Here is a 7,221-nt window from a genome sequence, read left to right on the forward strand (position 1 = left end):
TGGTGACGAGTGATGATAACCTATAAGTTGAGATTTCAACAGGTTCTCCTTCTGAAATAATCTCTATGATTTTGGAGTTGCGAAAGAAGCGAAGAATATATGGGTACTGTTGTTCGACAACAAGAGATCATTCAAATTCAACTAGGATTTTTTCACAGGTCGAAGTGATAACAACAACTAGCACTATCGAAAAAACAAGGGTTGTATTAGTAACATTATTTAGTTTGTTCGAATAACTACGTTGTATGTTTTGACATTTTTAAATTCTGAACGAGACTTTTAGAAACCCGAGACAGATTGCAATTTCCCGAGTAACCCCAAATGGAAGGCTTCCCCATTACGACTCAAGAAAAGCATCAAATCAAAAAACGAAAAAAGGGTATTTTTGAGGACATTGTTTAAAACTCTTCTCCCATGTTAAGTTGATATAACCACTTTTCGATACACTCCTTACTTGAGCCTTAAATGATGTAATTAAAAAAAAAGCCAAAATGATCTTCAGTGAAAGGTTGATAAATTAGTGGAAACAGAAACCTTTCAGAAGAATGAGATATTTGGTCATTCTTGACTGAACACTTGATTCCTAAAATTCCAAAGACTGTCTAAGACGCTAATCAAACACAAAAGGGTACATTACCCGATTATTCATCACCTTGGAAAGTATGAAGTTTGGGGTATTTGGAGAAGTGACTTTCGGAGAGCAATTCTGATGGGATATTTAAAAAAAATGCTGGAATTTTAAAGAATTTGACAAGGAATATTCAAATACCATTTTTATGAGGATTCCACGACACTTTTTTTCTTGAATTCTTGTAGGTATTGCTTTTGAAATTCCCGATATTCCAGTTGTTTTTTTTTTAGATATTACTCTAGCAATTTCCTCAGAAAATCTTTTTTCGATTCTTGCAGAATGTTTGCTCGGAATCCTCAGATTAGAATTAAAATTTACTCAGAGATTTTTCACTTATTAACTTCCAAACTTCCAATCTTCTCGGACTTTTCCATAACCTCCCCTATAAATTACTGCCAATAATTTCCGTTGAACGTTTTTCAAGGATTTCTCTAAAATTTCTTCCAAGAGCTTTATCAAGGACACCGAAATAATCTTCTTAATAATTTAGGAATACCATAAAAATGTAATTTCTCTCAGAAATGATCGAGACCCCTCGAGTTAAACTACAAATTACTCTATTATGAGTGTTCCCTAGTCCAGAGATTCTTTACGAAGTACAGTACCCGTTCGTTTTTGGTACGGTTCAATTAAGACAACTTTACTATCTGATATTATCAACTACACCGTTCGATTTTGCTAAAACATTTGTTCCAGTGTTTTTCGTAATCCAATCTACAGACATATTAAGGGTATTCACTTATTGGCGTAAATTGCCGCGTATATCGTGATAAACTGATTATCTTAAATATTTCACAAAATTCCTGAAACTCTTCAGGAAATACTTCAATGTGTTGAGATTCAACATACGATCCATCCAAGAATGCGTCGGTCGTTATAACAACATTCAACAACTGTGTTATTTATTGAAAAACGAGAACTAATTCAATAGAAAACTTGTGACTAAAACTGATTAAAAAATCTTGACATTGCATGACAAAGCTGAGAGACAACTGGAAATTGATCATAAGAAAAGGATTGGCAATAGATTTTGAGAAGCTTTCAAGGAAATGGAAGCTGGATTGATTTTATGCGACTGACGACGATGGTAGAACGAATCAGAGACATTGTTCTCTCCGGATGTTGTTCGTCCTGTTAAAATACGTTTTTGTCACTATAAGAAATGAATATAACTATTTGATGGCACAACATTGTGCCTGATTCTAAGCAAATAAAGTCTATAAGCTATTGTCTATTGTGACCAAATTTGAACGCACCCGCCTTTTTCCTCATTTTTTGTCATCGAATCAGATTCCAGGCAGTAAATGCATTTCGAAGTTTCGAAGACCACATGATTTTTATTCAATTATAAAAATATACAAGTTTTCATCCGGGATCACTTTTATGGTCGTGAATGTTTATTCAGACATGGTTGTAGCTTTAAAAATGTCTAAACCAATGAAAAGACAGACACATCAAACCATGTATAAGATTTTTGAAGAATATATTAGAGCAAATTGTTGACCTTCAGTGATAAACCGAAAAAGACTCCGGGAACCTACAGAAATCAGTAACGCGATCATAAACTCTTAATTCTTGGCTGACACAAATCGAATTTACAAAACTGTGATGTCACACAAACAAACACACGAAAAGCATAACATTTTTGTTGGGTTACTAGATTATTTCTTCTCAGATTTTATCCCCTGAAATCAGAATAGGAATATTTCGTTTGAAATATTTCTCCACTGATACCTCAGTTTACGCAGCTTTAAGTGAATACCCCTATTATGATTAATTGATGAATTAAATTCGTTATTCATTGCTTAATACATTCAATCTACCTTTCAGGACCACTAAAATATATATACAAAAAATGGATCACGCCTCGGTCACCTATCCTGCAATTCTCATGTTTCTTTGGGCCTTTTTGAGGCTTCAATTATTTCTCTAGGAATTGATGCAGTAATTCTGTCGGAGATTCCTTCAAAACGTCCACTAGTAAAATTTTTACTCTAAGAAAACATACTAATATTACTCTACAGATGCATTCACATAGGGGTAGGTGTACCAGTTATTGCCATAGTAGTTCCCTTTTTCGCCATATGCAATAATTTGAATGTTTTCGCTTTTCGAAAAGCTTTTTTTTTGTTTTAGCAGAGAGATATAACGTTGAAACATTCAAAAAGATTAAAGATGTGAAAGTAATCAAAATTTTACATATGGCCAAATAGGGACCACTATGGCCATAACTTGTACACTTTCCTTATACATCCAGCACTAAATACACTTCCATTACTTTAAGAATTATTTCAGTGTTTCATCCATATCCTTTTTCTACCAAGAAACTAAAATTCTTCTAAGAATGTCCCCAGTACTTTTTTTTCAATTTCTTTTGACCACAACTCTTTGGATCATTCCAGAAATTACTCAACAGAAACAAAAATACTTCTAAAACATTTTTTACAGGATTTTGTTTCCTCCGAAATTCTAGAAATATTGAAAAAGATTCATTTAGCGATTGAACTCAACAAGAAGCTCTGATTTTCTAAACTTTTGTTTCAAGCAGACATTGCAGTGTCCGTCCTTACTTGATTGCCAAGCACGATCAAAGCAAGTGACCGAAAAAAATCCAATCTGTCAATGGATCAATGCACTATTCACTATTGGTTTTTTTTTTGGTGTTTTACTGCCCATAAAAGCATAACTGTCCCATATTGATTTTCGAGCTAACACCTTTTTACGTCGCAATATCCATGTTTTTTTACTATGCATATAAAAATTAACACACTTTGTTCGAAAATGTTGTGGAAAAACATGAAGTTGATGCAGTCCCATATTGAAAAAAAAGGCATAACAGTCTCTGTATGAACTATCCACCCAAATAACAACTGCTAGATGGGAATTGCTTTCAAGTTTATATTTTTCGCTGATCAATAGAAGCAATATGCAATATATCTGAGCGATTGTGTTCAATAAATATGGTATGAAGAAATGTACCGTAATCCGGGGTAACATTGATCAGCGGGGTAACATTGATCGGTATGACCCTTCTCGTTAAAAGTTCGATTCATCATTTATTGATGGAATATTTTCAAAGCATGAATGGTACCTCTCATTCTTACATTCATAAGCTAACAAAAACTAAGGTTTTTGCGAAAATCGCATTTCGTTCATACGTAAATTTTTCATTTTTTTGAATCAATGAATTTCATCATTATGGATGACACTACCGAAGATTCATGTCTCACATGAGCTCTGCAACTGGTAAGAGCATAGAAAATACGGTTGTTACTAAAAAAGACATCGCAGAAAACGATTCCATTGTCAAATCTCTCATAAATTTATTCAATTAAGCAACATTAACGAACTAATATTAAGATTGCAGAATTTCCTGAGGAATTTGCCTACCTTTAGGCGTATTTTGCGATTCAAAGAGTTTTTATTTTTAAAATAACTCAAAAAGAAAATGACTTGTGAGAGTTTGGTCTTCATATTCGGCTTCAGGGGCCACGATTTAAGTAAACAACGACATTTTCAACATTACCGAATGTTGTGCACATGGGTGATCAATGTTACCCCATATCAGCTGAATAAAAAAAATCACTTAAATCATTTATTTAAACTTACATATTTGTTTGAAAACCGAAATACAGTAAACAGTCACGAGCGGTGGGTGCCAGTACTTGTTTCAAAAATATAAAACTTGTCACATTAACCTTTTCAAATTAATAGTTTAAGAAACATCCCAAAAACTGATCAATGTTACCCCGGATTACGGTACTAGAAAATCATGAATATTTGTATGAGAAGACAAACTTCAAACTTTGAGTGCCATTTTCTCAATGCCTACTAAATCCATATGGGACATTTATGCCTTTATGGGTAGTTTAGCGGTGCCATGTTATTTATGTAACCATGGAATGGAATTCGGCAGCGCTTCAAAGTCAAATTAATGAACTCATGCATTGGTCCATGATCGGTAGGGGCCGAGGAAATTTGATGAATTTTGCCGCGAATTTCCATTATCTCGAATGATCGGCAATGTTTCGCAAGTTGAAAAACCCTTGACAAATAACATAAGCGAATGAGAGCCCCAAAAAGAAAGCAATGGTGATACCTCTTTTTCTTTTTGTTATGGGGCTCTACACAAAATAACATTCTCTCTCTATCACACTTACATAAATTAAGTAAACAATAAGGCCAGTAAACGTCAAAACCCCATACAAAATCAAAACAGTGCAGAGGCCTATACCATTGACGGTAGATGTTTTGCCTACTTTAATTGTGAATATCTCTGATTAGGGCAAACATAAAAAATATCTTTTGACGGCATTCAAAAGACAAAATAAAATTGTATATTATATCAGAAAATTACAGATGTTTTATTTTTGTAACTCTAATGAAATGCCCTATAAAACAAAGGATTTTAAGCAGAAAAACTATTTTTGAACTAAAATAGATATCAATAATATTTTTGCATGAAAATTTGGGTTTTGTTAAGTTCGAAAAGTCGTTCATAGACGACTTTGACGAGAAATCTGAAATAAGAAAGATAGGACTGTAAAACTATTTTGAAGATTTTCATCGTATGTATGTTTTTAGTACACGGATAAAAATCTGATCCCCACACCATGATTTACAAATCATGAAATTCATAAATTGGTTAGGTCATAATATCAGGATCACAAATCATGGTTCCTGGAGTCATAATCATGATTCCTCATAAGCGTAACATCCAGTGTGAAAACACTACGCGGCGCACTTTGCTTCATCTCATTCGTATTGATCACTCTTAATTCAAGATGACGAAGCAGTTGAGTGGTAGAGTACGCGGCTTACAATCGGAAGGTTCTTGGATCGAATCTCAATGTATGCTATTTGAACTTTTTTTTTATTTTGTCGATCATAAACGGATGCGCGACTCAGCATTTTTGGCATTTGATATCATGAGTCCAAATCATGGTGTATTTTCATAAGACGAAAACACACTGGAATCATGATATCATGAGTCATAATCTTGTTTTTGGATTCTGATTTCTACCCGTGTATTTTGCATTTTGAGCATAAAAATGAAATTTTAGACAAAAATGATCTTCCACAAAATTGTTAATAAAAAATAAGGCTTTCATAATGTGTTATTAAATACTAGCATGGTCCACAAAATCACATAAATAATATATTAAACTTTTTTATTTGCAAAAACAATGGTATATAGTCTTAGGCAAAGTAGTAAAACTTCGAATTTTGCTCAACTTTGCCAAAAAAAGTTTTACTATAGCTCAAAATTTAATCAATATAGAGCATTTTTCCCCAAACATTGTAGGATGGTCTAACAAAAACAAGTTTTTCAACTCTAGTTTTATAAATATAATATGCAATTTTATTTTGTCTTTTGAATGCCGTCAAAAGATATTTTTTATGTTTGCCCCAATCAGAGATATTCACTATCAAAGTTTTTGTAAGACAAATAACTCCCAAACGGAAGAAACTGGCGAGTTTCTTCACTCATCAAACTACGCATTTTTTCAAAACTCTAAAAGTGTTTCATAGACTACTTTGATGAGATATTTGAGTTGAAAACGCTAGAGCCAGAAAATCAGTTTTCGTTGGACCACCCTATGTCACCGTAGAAAAAAAAGCTCTTAACAGGTCTATTTAAGAGATAGAAACAAACTTATTTTTGGCAAAGTTGCTTGAAATTGAATGCTTTACATCTTTTCTGAAGCATATATAATATAATTTCTACAAATCAGAAAGTCAGTTACACAATTTCTATGAAAATGTGGTCCACCCTAATTTTCAATAACACCAAACGAAGGGCTTAACTAATGCAAACAACTTTGCAGAAGATCGTTTCGTCTAATGTTTCATTCTAAAGCTCAAAATGCATCTTTCCGCGTAAAACCGCTTTCTGGACCATAGTGCAATGGTGTTCTTCAGCATAGGAACTTGTTTAGAAGGGTTTCTATCATGCAGTAACACTCAATATAATCATGATAGTTAGCAATAAGTGAGAGACATTCCCAACTTTCTCAATTTTCAATCTCCCTATAACTCCAGGAATGACACTGGTGGTTTCTCAAGGAATTAATTCCATATCGTACTCTCGATGCAATTCAAGAAGGAATATCTGGAAAAAAAAATTGTTTGAAGTTGGTGATGATGTCCTTAGAGTCATTTTTAGCTAAACTTCTGTAAATCCACTACTCATTAAACTCATGGAGATATCCCTTGAGCCATTCCTAACCGAATTTCTGGAGAAATGCTGAAAACAATCTTTTGAATTATTTGAGAACTAACTGTAGGTTAAACTGCACCCAAAACTATCCTTCGTCAATGATTTACAGTACCATCTCGGTACAATAGCGCGACTGAAACAACTAGATGTCGCCAGTTCATACGCTCAGCCAGCATCTTAAGGCAGTTTTGCCAGATATGGTGAGCTCGAGTGATTGCTGGACGACAGTCGAAGCAGCGATCAATGACACTGCCAAAAGCATTATCGGATCGTGGAACGAAGTTCAAAAAACAATCCATTCGATGAGCAGTGCTAAGAGGTTTTAGAGGTATTGCAACGCGGGCTGCCATGCTGCAGCATGGTACACGAC

This window comes from Aedes aegypti, chromosome 3 (assembly GCF_002204515.2).
Source record: "Aedes aegypti strain LVP_AGWG chromosome 3, AaegL5.0 Primary Assembly, whole genome shotgun sequence".
Classification (NCBI taxonomy): domain Eukaryota; kingdom Metazoa; phylum Arthropoda; class Insecta; order Diptera; family Culicidae; genus Aedes; species Aedes aegypti.